At 37.5% G+C, this 18,258-nt stretch overlaps 1 protein-coding gene across 1 annotated transcript in view; it reads left to right on the top strand.

Annotated features, from left to right (window-relative positions):
- Window positions 1-18,258, top strand: part of MPP7 (membrane palmitoylated protein 7) — a 355,336-nt gene that overhangs the window by 285,189 nt on the left and 51,889 nt on the right. The gene's annotated exons all lie outside the window — the stretch shown is intronic.

Raw genomic sequence — 18,258 nt, 5'->3', positions numbered from 1 at the left:
CTGCAGATACCCCCCCAAGCCTTGTCGTCTGTCTCCATTGGTTAGGCATTCATGCATATAAGTTCTTTGGTTTATCTCCCCCCCTCCCCACATCTTTATCTTTTATTGAGTTTCTCATTTCTAGAATTTCTAGGTACTTTTGTTTCAATCTTTTTGGTAAAGTACTTGTTCTGTTTGTTGATTTTATTTCTGAGTTCATTAAACTGCCTAGCTGTGTTTTCTTATATCTTGTTGAGTTTTTTTCAGAACTTCAAACCTGAATTCCGTGTTATTTGAATAACATATGTCCATGTCTTTAACTTATTTTCTGGATATTTTTCATTTTCCTTCTGAGCTGCCTCATTACCTTGGTTATGCATGGTATTTGATGGATTCCTTCTCTGTCTAGGCTTCTCTACTAGATTGATAAGAATTCTTCCCTTTGTTTTCCAGTAGGTGGTGTAGAAGCACAAATATTTTTGTTTTTCTTACACCTGTCTTTTCAAAACACTGGGCAATGGAAAATAGGGTCTTGTGTTTTGGGGAACGTGCACCTTCAGATGTTTCAATATGCAGATCCCTCAGAAGTGTTCATGTGTTGTACAGGGAATACTTTGTTGAATTATTGCTGTTCAAATGGCTGTAACTTCTAGGGAACAGACCAAGGGGACTTCTTGTGTCTCCATGCCTCTGATGTCCCCCTTGCTGTGCCTAATTTGTAAGTTAAACTTGATCATAGGTATGTATATGTGAGAAAAAGCATGGTATATACTTATGGTTTAGTATTATCTGAGATTTCAAGCATCTCCTGGGATTCTTGAAACATATTGTCCTGGCAAAGAGAAAGATTGCTGTTATTTTTATACCATTATATTATATTATTACTTTGTTATCAGTACAGTGAACAAATTGACTATTTTGTGGCATTCTGTTTTTCTCCAAAAGCCAATCCTCAAAATACTTCCAGATTTTATGCATTTTTAAGAGGTCTCATAAACAACATTCTACTATATGTGGCAGAACTCTCTTATGGTAAAGGTATTCATTTGGTAAACATCTTAAAATATATTGTGACAGTGCATATTGTGAATTTTTATTAGTTTCTTTTTCTTGAATAATACTTTCTTTGCCTTTTTTTTTTTTTTTTTAATCAATCCTTTATCAGCCTTCTGTTAATTTGATGAACTCTTTCTGTGTCATGAGTATTAACTCTCTATTGCAAGCATTTTCTTCTGGTCTTTTGGTTGATTTATCTTTTTCAATGAAAGTTTCATAGCATAGAGATATTTTCGTTTTTATAGCAAAACCTGTGACTTGTTTTCCTTTCAATGTCCTAAGTTTTTTTTTTATTCCCCACTCCAAAATTTTTGAAAATATCTTTAAACTTTTATACACACACACACACACACACACACACACACACAAAGTAATATATGCATTAGGTTGAAGCTTATGAAATTTTGTAGGTCAAAAAATGATAGAATGTAGCAGTTTTGTATAGGTCTATTTAATACATTGTTTAAAAAGTCAAATAGTATTAATTACAATTTTTTAAAAATATGGTTTCTAATTGATTGTATTAGAGAGGAAGGGAAGAGATAGAAATATCGATGAGAGAGAAACATCGATTGGCTGCCTCCTACACGCCCCCTACTGGGGTTTGAGCCTGCAACCTGGGCATGTGCCCTGACTAGGAAGCAAACCAGGACCTCTCAGTCCATGGGACAACAATCTACTCAGTCACACCTGCTGGGCTAATTGCAGTTCTTAAACCCCGACAGTGGTGTCTGTCCCTCTTTCTCTAGTTCCATGTCCTCCCTCAAGAGAAAATTACTTTAGCTCTGGTTAGCAATTTTTGTGTGGTATATACAGAATATAAGTTTCTTACAATACTATTTCTAGATTTCCCCCCCAATATTTATTGAGTGCCTTATATGTTCTAGACTGTTCTAGGTACCGGAGTTTCAAGAAAAATAAAAACAAATACCCTTTCATAGAGTTTCCATATTGGGGGTAGGGATGGAGACAGACAACTAAATAAATAATTTAATACCTTATGTTATAATACATTCTATGAAGAAAAGTAAAGCAGAAATGGGGTGATGGGGGTGCAGAATTGGGGTTTTAGATTTCAGTAGAGGGTTAAGGAAGGCTTCCCTCAGAAGGTAATGTTTGATTTAAAAAAAAAAAAAAAAACCTGAAGGGGGAGCCCTGGGGGGAACGTGTGTGTCAAGGAGTTCAAATGCCCTGAGACGGGGCCTTGGTGTGTCTGAGGATCAGTAAGGAAACCACTGTGGCCTAGGTAGAGTGCGCAAGTGAGGGATTGACAGGGTGAGGAGGTAGCAGAATGGTGTGGAGGGAGAGTAAGGCAGATGCGTGATTCTTTGGCTCTTCCGTGTGAGATGGGGAATCATGGAAGGATTCTGAACAGAGCAATGCCATTAGGAGACATGTATTTAAACATCACTCTGGCTGAGCAGGTGAGAATGGACTGCAAGGGAGAAAGAGCAGAAGCAGGGGGCCATGTAGTAATCCAGGCAAGAAATGATTGTGGTTTGAACCCCAAGGTATTGTCAATGGAGGTGGTGAGGTGTGCAAGTCTAAATCTGTTTTGAAGGTGAAATTGACAGGATTTTCTGAGAAATTGGAGGATCAAAGATGAGCGTATGTGGACTTAGTAACTTCATTTACTGAGATGGAAAAGACTGTGAAGGAAAGTGTTGGGAGGGAGATCGGGTATTTGATTTGGAATATATTGAGTTTAAAATATCCAGAGATGTCAAATAGGCAGCTTTGAATTCAGGCTATTGTTTTGGAAATTGTCAAAGCCAGATCAGATATGAAGCCGTGAAGCTGGATGAGATCACCAGGGCGTTAGTGTAGAATATAGGCAAGAAAAGAACTCAGAGTGAAATAGAAGGAAAACCAGAGTGTGATTTCCTAGGAGTCAAGTAAAGTTTCAGGGTGGAAGCAGTGATCAACTCTGACAAATGCTGCTCGAGGTCAAATAACATAGGGAAAAAGAACTGATCTCTGATTTAGCAGTGAGGAAGCTGTCAGCAGCCTTGATGGACAGTGTTGGTAGCTTGGTTGGGTTGATAAGTACTGACAAAAAATCCTTTTGTGACAAAAACTTAAGCTGAGAAGAGAAGGGAATTTCTTTAATGTGACAAAGTTCATCTACTAAAACTCTACAGATAACAGCATACTTACTGGTGAAAGACTGAATGCTTTCCTTCTGAGATCAGAAACTAGACAAACATACATTTTTGCCACTTAATTTAATGTGGTACTGGGGGTGCTAGCCAGAGCAAATTGGCAAGGAAAAGAAATAGGAGGCCTCTCAACTGGAAAGGAAATATTAAAACTATTTGAAGATTATTTAATTTTCTATCTAGAAGATCCGTCTTCTGCCTCAATTGAGATTATCATACAGATTCTTTTCTTCATTCCGCTAATGTGATGTATAACATTGACTGGTTTTTATATGTTGACCCAACCTTGCATTCGTAGGATAAATCCTACTTGCTTATAATATATAATCCTTTGTATATGTTGCTGAATTTGCTTTGGTAGTATTTTGAGAATTTGAAATATTGAACTGTAGATTTTTTTCTTGTGACATCGTTGTCTGATTTTGATATCAGGACAATTCTGGCCTCATGCACTGAGTTGGGAAGTGTTCCCTACACTCTGTCTTTTTTAAAGCATTTGTAAAGAATTGTGTTGATTATTAGAGGTTTGGTAGAACTCACAAGTGAAACCATCTGGTCCTGGCCTCTTTTTTTGTGGGAAGTTTTTTGATTACCAATTCAGTCCCTTTTCTTGTTAATGGTCTATTCAGACTTTATATTTCTTTTCTAAGTTTCAGTAGTAAATCTCTAGTAATATGTCCATTTCATCTAGATTTTCCCATTTGTTGGCATGCAGTCGTCCATAGTATTTCCTTGTAATTGTTTTATTTGTTCAAGTTTGATAGCAGTATCTTCTCTTTTATTCCTAGTTTTAATCATTTGGGCCTCCTCCCTCTCTCTCTCTCTCTCTCTCTGTCACTCTCTTTCTCTCTCTCTCTGTCTCTCTCTTAATCCTATCTGAGGATAGTTTTCCATTGTTTTTAGAGAGAGAGTGGAAGGGAGGGAGGCACGGAGAGAGAGAGGAAACATCCATGTAACAGAGATACATCAATTGGTTGCTTCCCGCCTGACCCCGACGGGGCCGAAGTTCAAACCTGCAACCCAAGTACATGCTCTCGACTGGAATCAAACCCACAACTCTTTGGCTCTAACCTTGGAGCCAAACCAGCCAGGACCTTCTCTTTCTTTTTTATTTTATTTATTTATTTTTGAATTCATATTTGTTACAGATGTTTCTCCCCTCCTGATCCTACTCACGCCAGCATTGTTGTCTATGTGCATTGGTCATGCATACATGCATATAAGTTTTTTGGTTTATCTCATCCCTCCTCTGAAGTTTGTCAGTCTGAATCATACTCCTTTCTATGTCTCTGGGTCTGTTTTGTTCATCAGCTTATTGTTCATCAGCTTATTGTTCATAAGCTTATTCATTATATTCCACAAATAAGTGAGGTCATGTGGTGTTTGTCTTTCTCTGACTGGCTTATTTCGCTTAGCATAATACTGTCCGGGTCCTTCCATGTTGTCTCAAAGGATAAGAGTACCTTCTATCAATAGATGAGTGGATAAAAAAGCTGTGGTACATTTAAACATTGGAACACTATGCAGCTATAAGAAAGAAAGATCTCTTATCCTTTGAGACGACATGGAGGGACATGTACGAAAAAAAGATTTTTCTCTCTTTTTTAATTGGTCTGTGTAGATAAGGTTTGTCAATTTTGTTGATCCTTTTGAACAACCAAAATTTAGTTTTATTTATTTTTCTCTATTCTAATGATGCTAAAATGTTACACTAATAAGAAAATGTCAGTTTCTTCTAAAATTTTAATGTTATTTCCTAATCCTCTGAATTACTCAGGAAAGAGAATGTGTGTATGTACAATATAGATATAATATATGCAGTATATTACAGAGTATTTATAATATATATTATATCTACATATTTATATATCTAATATAGGTGTAGACATAGATATCTATATCTATTATAGATACATAACTATACATATGGGGAGAGGGAGATAATAAGGATTGGCTCACATGACTGTGGAGAAAGTCAGAATCAGCAGCATAGGCTATCTGGAGGCTGCAGACCCAGGGGAGAGCTGTAGTTCAGTCCAAAGCCATCCCTGGCAGAATTCCTTCTTGCTCAGGGGAGGTTAATCTTTTTTCTGCTGATTGGATGAGGCACACCACATTATGGGATTATCTCCTTTATTCACAGTCTGCTAATCCTAAATATCATTCTCATACAATAAATACCTTCACAGAATCATCAAGGGTAGTGGTTGACCAAAAGTCTGACCAAATATCTGAGCCCAGCCAAGTTGACACATAAAATTAACCATTCTCCACTTTCCTACTCTTCTTTTTTAAATTAAATTAAATTTAATCTTTATTGTTAGAAGTATTTTTTTATTTTTTATTAATTTATTTTTGTTACAGATGTTTCTCCCCCCCCCCATTGACACCCTTCTCCTGATTCCCTCCCCCCCCCCACACACAACATTGTTGTTTGTATCCATTGGTTATACATATATGTTCTTTGGTTTATTTCTGCCCTCCCCCCCTTATCCTCCTCTTCTGAGGTTTGTCAGTCTGTACCCTACTTTAAGTCTCTGGGTGTATTTTTGTTCATTATATTCCACAAATAAGTGAGATCATGTGCTATTTGTCTCTCTCTGAATGGCTTATTTCACTCAGTATAATACTCTCCAGGTTCCTCCATGTCGTCTCAAAGGATAAGAGATCTTTCTTTCTTAGAGCTGCATAGTATTCCATTGTGTATATGTACTACAGCTTTTTTTTATCCACTTGGGCTGTTTCCAAATCTTAGCAATTGTAAATAGTGCTGCTATAAACATAGGAGTACATATATTCTTTCTGATTAGTGTTTCAGGCTTCTTAGGGTATATTCCTAGAAGTGGGATCACTGGGTCAAATGGCAGTTCAATTTTAATTTTTTGAGGAAACACCATATTGTTTTCCATAGTGGCTGCACCAGTCTGCATTCCCACCAGCAGTGTACTAGAGTCCCCTTTTCTCCATATCCTCGTGAGCACTTGTTGTTTGATGATTTGTTGATGGCTGCCATTCTTGCAAATGTGAGGTGATACCTCATAGTCCTTTTAATTTGCATCTGTCTGATGATTAGTGACTTTGAGCATTTTTTCATATGTCTTTTGGCCATTTGTATGTCCTGTTTAGAGAAGTGTCTATTTAGGTCCTCTGTCCATTTATTAATTGGATTCTTTGTCTTCCTTTTGTTGAATTGTATGAGTACTCTTTATATTTTGGAAATTAACCCTTTCTGATGTATCATTGGCAATTATGCTCTCCCATATAGTGAATTCCTTTTCCATTTTGATGCTTGTTTCTTTTGCTGTGCAGAAACTTTTTAGTTTGATGGTAGTCCCATTTATTCATTTTTTTCATTTGTTTCTCTTGCCTTAGGTGTGGTATCACTGAAAATTCTGCTGTGTGTGATGTCTGAAATTTTGTTGTCTACATTTTCTTCTAGGATTATTATGGATTCACAAGTCACATTTAAGTCTTTTATCTATTTATTCTTGTGTATGGTGTAAGTTGGTGGTCTGGCTTCATTTTTTTGCATGTAGCTGTCGAAATTTCCCAACACCATTTATTAAAGAGGCTGTCTTTACTCCATTGTATGCTCTTGGCACCGTTGTCAAATATTAATTGAGTATAATGTCTTAGGTCAATTTCTGGGTTCTCTGTTCTGTTCCATTCATCTATATGCCTATTCTTGTGCCAGTACCAGGGTGTTCTGATTACAATGGCTTTGTAGTATAACCTGATATCTGGTATTGTGATCCCTCCTACTCTGTTTTTCTTTTTCATGATTGCGGTGGCTATTTGGGGTCTTTTTTTGGTTCCATATAAACTTTTGGAGGGTTTGGTCTAGTTTCATGAAATATGTCATTGGTATTTTAATAGGGATTGCATTGAATCTATAGATTGCCTTGGGTAGTATGGACATTTTAATGATGTTAATTCTTCCAATCCATGAACACGGTCTATGCTTCCACTTTGTCATATCTTCCTCTATTTCTTTTTTAAATATCCTCTAGTTTTCTGTGAACAGGTCCTTTACAGATTTTTTTTTCACCTGCTCCTACTTTCCTTTATGTAGATCTGTAGTAATTATTGCATTGAAGAAAAAATTACCCTTTGGAGATTTGATATGTCTTCTATATCAAATGTTTTCTCTTACTAATGGATTAAGTAATTTATTTTTTTAAACTTATCTTTATTGTTGAATGTATTACAGATGTCCCTCTTTTTTCCTCCATTGAACCCCCTCCTCCCTAATCCTGCCACCTTCCTGCCTTCCCCACACTACTGTCTATGTCCATTGGTTATGCGTATATGCATAAAAGTTCTATGGTTTATATCTTTTTGCCCTTACTCCCTCCTTCCCTTTGAGGTTCATCAGTCTAACAACCAATTTGTACCTCTTAATTCCTTCATTTCTTTTCACCCATCTCCCAGCCCCCTCCCATCTGGCAAGCAACAAAAAGTTTTCTGTATCTATGAGTCTGTTTCTGTTCTTGCTTATTTTGTTTGTAGATTCAATTGTTGATAGATATGTATTAATTGCCATTTTATTGTTCATATTTTTTTTGTTGTTCTCCTTCAAGAAAGCCTTTCACCACTTCATATAATAGTGGTCTGGTAGTAATGAACTCCTTTAGCTTTTTCTTGTCTGGGAAACTCTTGATATGTCCATCAATTCTGAATGATAGCTTTGCAGGATAGAGTAATCTTGGTTGTAGGTCGTTCCTTTTCATCACTTTAAATATCTCTTGCCACTCCTTTCTGGCCTGCAAAGTTTCTTTTGAAAGATCAGCTGACAGTCTTATGGGAGCTCCTTTGTAGGTAACAAACTGCTTGTCTCTTGCTGCTTTTAAGATTCTCTCTTTGTCTTGAACCTTTGGCATTTTGGTTATGATGTGTCTTGGTGTGGCCCTCTTTGGGGTCATCTTGTTTGGGATTCTCTGTGCTACCTGGATTTATATGTCTGTTTCCTTCACCAAGTTAGGGAAAATTTCTGTCATTATATTTTCATATAGGTTTTTACTTTCCTGCTTTCCTTCTGGCACCCCCATGATGCGAATGTTAGTACGCTTGAAGTTGTCCCAGAGGGGCCTTACACTGTTCTCATATTTTTGTATTCTTTTTTCCTTTTGCTGTTCTGATTAGGTGTTTTATGCTTCCTTATATTCCATATCGATGGTTTGCTTCTCGGCTTCACCTACTCTTCTGTTGATTCCCTATAAATTATTCTTTATTTCAATTAGTGCATCCTTCATTTCTGACTGGTCCTTTTTCATGTTGTTGATGTTCTCATTAAGTCCTGAGGTGGTCTGTCCCACAATCAGGATTTCTGTCTCAACCTTCACACTGTGAGGGAAATCTACTTCTCACCAGACCTATGTCATTGGTATCAGAGCCTTGAAATAACATGGAGTTCTCCTTAAGTTCCTTGAAGTTCTCACTAAGTTCCTTAAGCATCCTTATAACCAGTGTTTTGAACTCTGCATCTGGAGTGATTGCTTTCTCCATTGTGTTTAGTTCTTTTCCTGAAGTTTTGTTCTTTTCTTTCATTTGGGACATGTTTCTTTGTCTCCTCTTTTGGCTGCTTCCCTGTGTTTGTTTCTATGTATTAGGTAGAGTTGCTATGCCTCCGAGGCTTTGTAGGGTGGCCTGTTGTAATAGCTGTTCTGTAGGGTCCAGTGGCACTGCCTCCTTGGTCACCCCAGCTGGGCCCTCAAGGTGCTTCCCTGGTGTAGACTATACACCCTTCTGTGGTAACTGAGTCTTGATTGCTGTTGGCATGTTGATGGGAAGGATTTACTCAAGCTGATCAGCTGCAAAGACTGGCTGTGCCCACTAACCACTGATCTCTGACTACTGTGGATGATTAGATGAGTAGGAGCCCAACACACAGAGCAAGACTTACTTCAGCAGGGCTCTGGTACTCAGTGAATTCACTCATTGAGTTTCTCACTTGTGGAGGTGGTTGGGTAGAGATGTTTTGATGTGGTCTGAAGTTGTCCACTGGGTGTGCTGGCTCTGGGGCAAGGTGAGGCACTGCCTTGTTCTGCCTGGGGCCATCTCCATAAGCTACAAAGTGATATGCCGATGACTGCTTCTTGTGCTGGGCTTGGAGGTCCCCAGGAAAAGCCAAGCTGTGAACCAAGGCTGGCTGCTTCTAGTGCCAGGCCTGAGGTCACTTAATGAGAGGTATGGGGCTCACTGAGACCAGATGCTGCTTGTTTGAGAGCTTTTAGGAAAATCTGAGCAGGATCCAAGACAGGCCAATCCTATGGTAAAGGCATTGAAAACAGCTTGTGTGGGCCCAAAAGTTGGGTAAGGCGGGGCCTCAGGGTATCACCAGGGCAGGTCAAATAGTGTGAGCCAGGTTGCTTGAGTCCCAGATATCGTGGCCATTCTCCTGCCCTGTGTGGGAAGGACTCACCAAAGAAACAGTGGTTCCCGCCATCACATCTGTGCAGGAGAAACCTGCCCCACCAGCTCTTGCCCCAATGCCAAACAACTCAGTTTTTCCCCATATGTCTCTATGCCTTTCAAGCTGCCACCCCAACTCTTGAGCCCAGAAGGAGCGAGTTTGAGTAAGTCTTTGTGCAGGCCCTTTAAGAGGAACTGCCTGGGACTCCAGAAGCCTCAGCCTCCCTCTACCTAAGTTCCCACTGGTTTTTCTAGCCAGAAGTTATAGGGACTTTTCTTCCTGGCACTGGAACCCTCAGCTGGGCACCTAGTGTGGGACGGGGACCCCTCACTCCTCAGGGAGGACCTTCCCAGCCAAGGTGTCCCTCCTGATTTTTATTTGCCACACGTGGGTGTTGGACCAGCCTGTCCGCTCCTCCCCCCTCCTACCAGTCTCCATGTGGCTTCTTCTTTAATTTCGTAGTTGTAAGACTTCCATTCAGCTTGATTCAGGTGGTTCTGAAGAATGTTTGTTCTGTAGTTTAGTTGTAATTTTGATGTGGTTGTGTGAGGAGGTGATACCGCATTTGCCTAAGCTTCCATCTTGATTGGAAATCTAAAAGATTAAGTAATTTAAACAATGCTTGTGAACAAAATAGAATGGATTTGTAGCATATTCGTCACTGCATATCATCCAAATGGCCTTAGTATTATAGTGTACATCAAATCCCAGCATATACCACTACTTTCACAGATACGTTGTAGTGCCACTGGTTTTAAAGAACTTCCACATACACATGATGGATCTGTATCCATCCTTGGCACGTGGCAGCTGTATCCAGTTCTAAGAAAGCTCTGGAAAATGGTCAAGGGAGTTTATAGAAGTTGGCCTTCTCATGAGGGCTTTTCCAAGAACTATTTAGAAGAATTTCTGAGACCCTGGCTTATCTTATAACCTTACCCCTGTCTCCCATCTACCTTCACACTCTGTATCTCCTGAGTTCACAGGAGAGCAAGAACAGAAGTGATCTACCTTGCACACAGAATACACTTGAACCAAAAATGGGACTTCCCAGGGTGTACTTGTAGACCTACGACCACTTTTCATCTAAATTAGGCCAATATATTGCTCAGTGAAGACACTGATTATTTTTACTTTCTCTGAAGTGCATAAAAATTAAGCACAAAACAGCATGTGTAAGTAGACCTTAACCTGATTGATGACCAGTTACATTTTTGACTAATACATTCCATTTCAGAATTATCTAAATGCACTCTTTTGAAAGAAGTAACATTATAATACTCCAAGAATAGAATGTCTATTTGTATAATAATTATATGTTAAAACCATATTTAATAAGTAATCACTGATAGGAATGTACATTGTTTGATTCTTACTAATGAGTAAAATAACCACTTTTCTTAAAGATCGGTGTATTTATAAATAAAAGATGTTTGCTATTAGTATTGAAAGGAAGGAAAAAAGCTCACTGAGTGGGCAATATAAGTTGTGTGGTGGTTCATAAAATTTTATAACAACAACATGAAGGTAAAATGATAGTATGCTGTAAATACAAATTTTAGAAAATTGCAACTTTTAAGATTGAATTCCTATAATTCAAGGGCTACCTATATATACAGATTGTCAAACCATTTAGTTTATATATTTCAGATATATATTTCATCATAAATATTTTGTTTCTATTAAGTTATATGTACATATATTCATACATATTTGTATACATATATTTTTTAATTTAGTTTTGGTGGATAGTGTGGAAGTTAGTGTGTTGTGTGTGTGTGTGTGTATGTTTGTGTGTGTGTGTGTGTTCGTCTATTGGAGTCCAAAAGGTAATTGTCTCAATGGTACATGGTCTGCTTTAAAGATTCTCCTTTTTTTCTAATGAAGTACAAAATAGTCCATATGAAGAGGAATGTTTTTTAACATTAGTAAGAATTTCAGACTATTTTTCTTCTGGTTAATTCATTATAGAAATCTTGTTATAATCAGTTCACAAAGCACTGCTAATCATGCATATGTCTTCAAACATAATTTCTTGCAAGTGGTTTCCTGAAAAATCATCAGGTTTTCTCCACTGCTGCCCTTGCTGGAGTACTTCATGCATTCTTTTAAAACAAGATCAGTTTTGGGATTTATGTGAGTTACGACTGTTCTTTCTATTTAACCGAGGTGTTTACCATAAAGTTCAATAAAAAACAAAACTGTCCGTTTGCTGTCATTTCTTTTAAATGTTAGTATTTACCAATTTCTACTTCTGTTTTTTCCTAATCCTATTTTTTAATTCTTCTATGTGTAAGCACTACTGATCCTCAACATATTACATTGCCTATTTTTTAAATCTTGTAAAAATCTCATTTTTTGCCAATATTCAGTCATTTTATTAAAGAATGTTATATAGGTAAATAAAGCTATGTCTAAATATACTGCCTCAATATGTTTCCAGAAAAGAAAATTTATATAAAGAGAACACTTAAAAACATTCTGTCAAAAATGGTACAGGTTCTTTCTTGAACAAGAAAGAACTCTGCATAATCTCAACATGTCTGGAATTCTACTTGAAAAAAAAAATTTTTTTTTTTTGACAGAAAAAACCATTCCTGGTTGGAGAATTTTAGGTTGCATAGACTCAACTTTAAAAAAAATATATTGAAAAAGGAGAAACATCTGTAACAAAAATTAATTAATTAATTAAAAATATATATTGAAATTTCAACTCTTATTTTTCCTTATTTTCAGAACTACATTTTTATATTCAAATTTATGTGTGCATACTGTATTTTTTCCTAATTTTGAGAGTGTAAATAAGAACTCATTTCCTTATTAGCTGGCTGGCAGGAAATTAAATTCTCATATGGTTTCTCTTTTTTTTATGGTAATGTTGTGCTATGCTTTAAAAATAAATTGTCAGGTCCTGGCCAGTTTGGCTCAGTGGTTAAAGTGTTGGCCCACAGAATGAAGGGTCATGGGTTCAATTCCCGGTCAAGGGCATGTACCTGCATTGCAGATTAGATTCTCAGCCCCCTTGGGGTCATGCAGGAGGCAACCAATCAATGTGTCTCTTTCGCATAGATGTTTCTCTCTCTCTCTCTCTCTCACCCCCTTCCCCTCCCTCTCTTCTTCCCTCTCCCTCCCTCCCTCCATCCCTCTCTACCTCTCTCTCTCCCTCCCCCTCCCTTCCACTCTATCTAAAAATCAATGGAAAAGTATCCTCTGGTGAGGATTAACAAAAATAAATTGTCTGTGGTATCAGAAAAAAATTTTAAGACCTAAGTAAAGTTTTTTTCACCTTGGAAATTGCAAGTTGATATTTTATATTAGCTTCCATCATTTCATTAGGTACTTTTAATTTCTATTCTTAGTTTGAGATGAACTGAAAGATTCAAGGGTATTTATGGCATTTCAACATTTAAGTTTTATTGAGGGCAACTTCGAACCTGTAACATTCCAGAGATGAATTTTCTGTTAGTTTGTTCCAAAGCCGTTCTCCCTTCATATACAAAATTAGCATCTCTGTGGTTGGTAAATGTAATCCATGATAACATTATGTTTCTCTGGTGATTTTCTTTTTTCTCTCGACACTTTCATAGGATGAATATAGAAGCTGACTCACCCAGCTGCTTCGAATCTCAGTAACTTATAGTTTTACATTGGCATTTCTTTTCCGTTTAAGCCTCCTCCCAAGATTTTTACTTGTTTGTCACTTTAAGACGTTCTTAATTATCCTGCATTATCTTTCGGGTAATTTTATGATTGGCATACTATAGGAGCATCATTTCAACAATAATTTGTCTTAGGATCATGTTACTGCATAGTTTTTATATGTCTGTTATGATTTATATCATTTTAACAACCTTGACTTTATATTAAAATGTTGATTTTAATGGAAATTTTCAACATTTTGTTGTCAGGAGCCTAATACTGTATAATAGTTTTCAGCTGCTTAGTTTGTGTTAATGTCTACATGTGTGTGTGTTTTAAAATCTTCTTTAAAAGGTCGTTTATATTAAAATTTTTTTCCTTGTGATTAAGGTACCAATTAAACTAGTTAAATAATCCAGTGTTATGACCTGGCTGGTGTGGGTCAGTGGTTAGAATGCCAGCCCAAATACCAGAGGGTCTCGGATTTGATTCCCAGTCAAGGGCATGTACCTGGGTTGCAGGTTCAATCCCCGGCCTTGGTTCAGGCACATGTAGGAGGCAACCAATCAATGTGTCTCTCTCACATCAGTGTTCTCTCTGTCTCTCTCTCTCTCTCCCTCACTCCCCTCCCTTCTACTCTCTCTAAAAATCAATGGAATAAATATCCTCGGATAAACAACGACAACAAAAGATCTGAAGGCAAGAAATATTAACCCCTTTTCCTGACATAGGATTCACTTTCTCCAAGCTTAGACTTGACCAAGGTGTGTGGACATGTCACTCATCATGTCACTGAAGTTTTAAAGTTACAGTCTCTGTACTGCCTTGAAGGGCATGCCAGATAGATTCTAGGGAAATGGGCTGTTTTGGTTTTTGGTTTCTGAAATAATCATAGGTGAGGACTCTGGATTTTGTATTTTTTGTTATGGCATCTCTGTTCTGGCTGTTTTATTGGTTGCTCAAGGTTTGGGATTTTTCTTTTCCTTTTTCTTTTTTTAATCTGTGTGTTTATATATGGATATTTATGTACATATGTATACATGTGTACCTATGCATATGTGTATATGTATATATGTATTGTGCGATGTAAATATGGAACATGCTTAAGTATGTATGGATCAGGGGAGTAAAGGATTGTGATAAGTAAGACAGCTGGGAAGATGTCTTTTAAATTTAAATATAGTGCCAGAAATAACATACATTCCTAGAAAGAGTAACTAAAAACATGAGTAGTTAATGTACACTAAATATTTCTGTTGTGTTTCTTTAAAATGCCTCACTGCCCTGGCCTGGTGGCTCAGTTGGTTGGGGCGTCATCCCATACACCAAAAGGTGGTGGGTTCGATTCCTGGTCAGGGCACATACCTGTTGTAGGTTTGATTCTCCAGTAAGCGCAAGTATTAGAGGCAACCGATCCATGTTTCTTTCTCACATAAATGTCTTTCTCTCTTTCTCAAAATCAATAAAAACATATCCTCTGGTGAGGATTAATTAAAATAAGAAATAAAAATAAAATGCCTCACTACTTTAATAGTGTACTTATAATAGTGAACTTTTAAGTCTGTCTTTAATTTTGTCTCTTTTATAATATTAGCCAGTTAAAAACTTACTAATAAGCTCCTTAATTTATTTTACCCTTTCTTGCTAGACTCTGTGTTATGGGAACACATGGAGGTATAGCATGTTCCCACCTTCAAGGTACTTTATGTAAGTTGTAAACATAATCAAGCATTAATTTACAGCTATTGTGTATAGTATTTACCACATGCCAGGTATTGGGCCAAATGGTTTACAGCAATTGTTTAATTCTTAACACTGTGAGGTAGGTACTACTATTTTGAAGTTGAGAAAATGAGCCTTAGAGACTTTTTTCAAAGTTGGCAAGTCACACAGCTGGTAAGTCAGCAGGGCAGAGCCTAGACCTGTCTACCTCCTGTCTTTGATTTTTAACACCTGGTGATGCTGCTGCTGTGATAGAATTGGTGTGGTATCTGCCTTTTCCCTTGGTTTTGTAAACGAGCATATTGGGTCAAGGCACCAAAGCTCATCACCAGTGGGAATTTCACTTGCTTGGTAGTCAGCACCTAGAAATGGATGTGAACGTGGTCAGGACTCTGTCACGGTGTGTGGGCGAGCGCAGTGCAGTAACATGTGTGCTGGCCAGGAGCAGAGTTCCTTCCAGTGCTAAGCCTGGGTGTTTGCAATGTTCTGTCCTTTTATCTCCTTCTAAGAATTTTCTCTTGAGAAAATATTAAATGTGCCCTTTCTTTATTGAAATTTACGTAAGAAAATGAAACTGGAATGATAGTAGGGTGTTTGTTGTTGCCTTTTTAAATTCAATTTAGTAAACTTTACAAAGCACCTGTTTTGCACCAACGAGATACAGCTGATTATCCTGTGGGACCCCGGTCCCCATCTTTGACATCCATAGACCCTCACATTAGAAATCTGATTACTTTCTTTTCTCCACTATCCCTTCATTGATTATGATGAAATAAAAAACTTCAGTTAATTGTAAAGACCTAGTTAGATGAACACTTTCACTGAAATTCAGGATTTAGCTGTGATTTGTGGGTAAGAAAATATTCAGGTTTTCATGTTTGGGTTTCATGTGCTTTGGATGAGGCACTGATGTCCTAGTTAGAACTATTCCTGTGCCAAAAGTTTGTAGTGACTTCAGGAACACCCCTCCTCTATACAAGGAATAATTGTGAAGGCATTTCTAGTTCTACCTGTTTATCCTATAATTACCTTTCTGAAGGCAAACCATGAAAACCTGAAATTGGAACAGAATGAAATACCAGCCTAGAAGAGTTACAACAGCTAATGTGTGATTTTTATGTTAAACCAGAAGCTATCCTTTTTTTTTTTTTTTTTAATCCTTACACAAGGATATTTTTTTCCCATTGATTTTTAGAGCAAGTGGAAGGGAGGGGAGAGGGAGGAAGAGAGAGAGAGAGAGAGACAGGCAGACAGACAGACATCTATTGGTTGCCTCCCACATGCGCCTGGACAAGGGTGGGGGATCGAACACCCAGGTACATGCTCTTGACCGGGAATCAAACCCTTGGCCGTTGGGTGTGAGGGCCGACGCTCGAACCACTGAGCACACTGACCAGGGCCAGAAGTTATCCTATTATTCTGGAGCCCAGTCTTGGCCAGCAGTTACAGGTGACAGTTAGGGTGGGATTGGGATGGGATGACTAATTTCTGCAAATTAGGCAGAGACCATTGTTTGGGAACCATTCTGCTAAAGCACCAGAAGTAGCAAGAATCTAGGTTAGTTCTGGTGTGTGTTGCTGTGACTTCTAGATATATGTAGGATTCCCAGAATATGTAGGGTTCCCTGATCTGGGTTCTTATGAGTTTTTCCCAATATCCTAGAAAGGAGAGAAACAAAAAATACTATGCAGCATGTCCTCTGACCCTTTACACAGAAGTTTAGATTGTGTCTACACGTGGGATTTTAGAATTCATACATCTTTTCTTCATCCTAGCACCAGGACGGCACACTTCCCCAGTAGCTTTCCTCAGATCTCATCTTAAATACTAATGTGTTTCATCACTTACCCTGCTCACTTTTTTCTCTTTATCTTTGATGAGAGTTTTAGAGCTATTATCTTCCTTGTTTCAAATCCATTGTAAATATTCTCCCTCAAATAATCTGAGTATTTCCTCAAAATCAGAGTGACTCTTGGGGGCCCATGGGAATGTATTACCAGATAAACTTTTTCATTCTATTCTTAATATGTTGATTTATTTTAATTAAACTGAATCTATAAGGTGAGTCATATAAGTTCATGGTCATGGATAATTTATTGCCTTTATTTTGAATCCTATTAACTTCTTAAATCCAATGGTAATTATTATTTTTCTTTGTTTCCTAAAATTCACACAGATTAATTATTATATTCTTATATTTTGTTATAAAATAGCTTTATTTTTAGCCCTGGCAGGTTTGGCTCAGCGGTTGGCACATTGGCCTGTGGACCAGAGAGTTCTGGGTTTGGTTTCTGCTAGGCCCTAGCAGCTAGGGGCATGTACCAAAAAAACAAACAAACTTTTTTTAAAGTTTTCTATGTATCAAATTTAATCAATATTCTTGTTAAAGAGAATATATTTTATATATTTAAAAATATATTTTGTTTTGTACTAAAGAGCCAATATAGAATATATATAATGTTTTAATAAGAAGGCTGTTTTCTTTGTCTTAAAGTCTGGATTTTAGAGGGAGTATAAAGGTTGGTTTGGTTAAGAATTGATTGCACATCTTATGAGTTCTTGAATGATGTGTATAGTAAATATCACTGTACTAGAAAAGAAATAAAACCAGAACACCACAGCAACATGAAAAGCAAACAGAGGGAGATGGGGTTGATTGAGGAAGAGAACTCTCGCTGAGCTCTTTAAGCCCACGTGTTATGTGATAGCAGTGAGCTGGAGAGCTCACTTTAAGCAGATGTGAAATTTATTTAAATACATAAAGTGTTATCTTAGTAAAAGATCATAGGACAATTGAAACTATGAAACTTATTTCCAAATTTCAGTAGACTTCAAATCATAAAAACAGCATTTGCATAGAAGAAACCCTGAGGCTCAATTGTTCCATCCCCCTGGAGTGTCCTGTTAAATTCAATGACTTGCTCTCAGGAACGGGCTGATTCTGTCAGCCTAATCCATGCATAGGTCTGTTTGGCACTGTACCTTCCGTAATTTAGTCTTCTTTTTTTACTTAGCAATAGATTCTGTCTGTGCTCCAGGTATGTTGTTAGGCTGTGCTTAGACTATGACATGAAATATTCTAGTGTTTATGAATGAGAGAATCCATCACTTATATTTAAAATGTTTTTGAAGTGCTTTTAATTTTTCTTTCTTTCTTTTTTTTTTTTATTAAATCCTCACCTGAGGATATTTTTCTAGGGATTTTAGATAGCGTGGAAGGGAGGGAGAGGGAGAAACATCGATGTGATAGAGACACATAGATTGGTTGCCTCCTGCATGACCCAGACCAAG

This window comes from Molossus molossus, unplaced genomic scaffold, assembly GCF_014108415.1.
Source record: "Molossus molossus isolate mMolMol1 unplaced genomic scaffold, mMolMol1.p scaffold_m16_p_1, whole genome shotgun sequence".
In the NCBI taxonomy this organism is placed as follows: Eukaryota; Metazoa; Chordata; class Mammalia; order Chiroptera; family Molossidae; genus Molossus; species Molossus molossus.
Note: the sequence above shows the minus strand (reverse complement) of the source record. Positions and strands in the feature narration are given on the sequence as shown.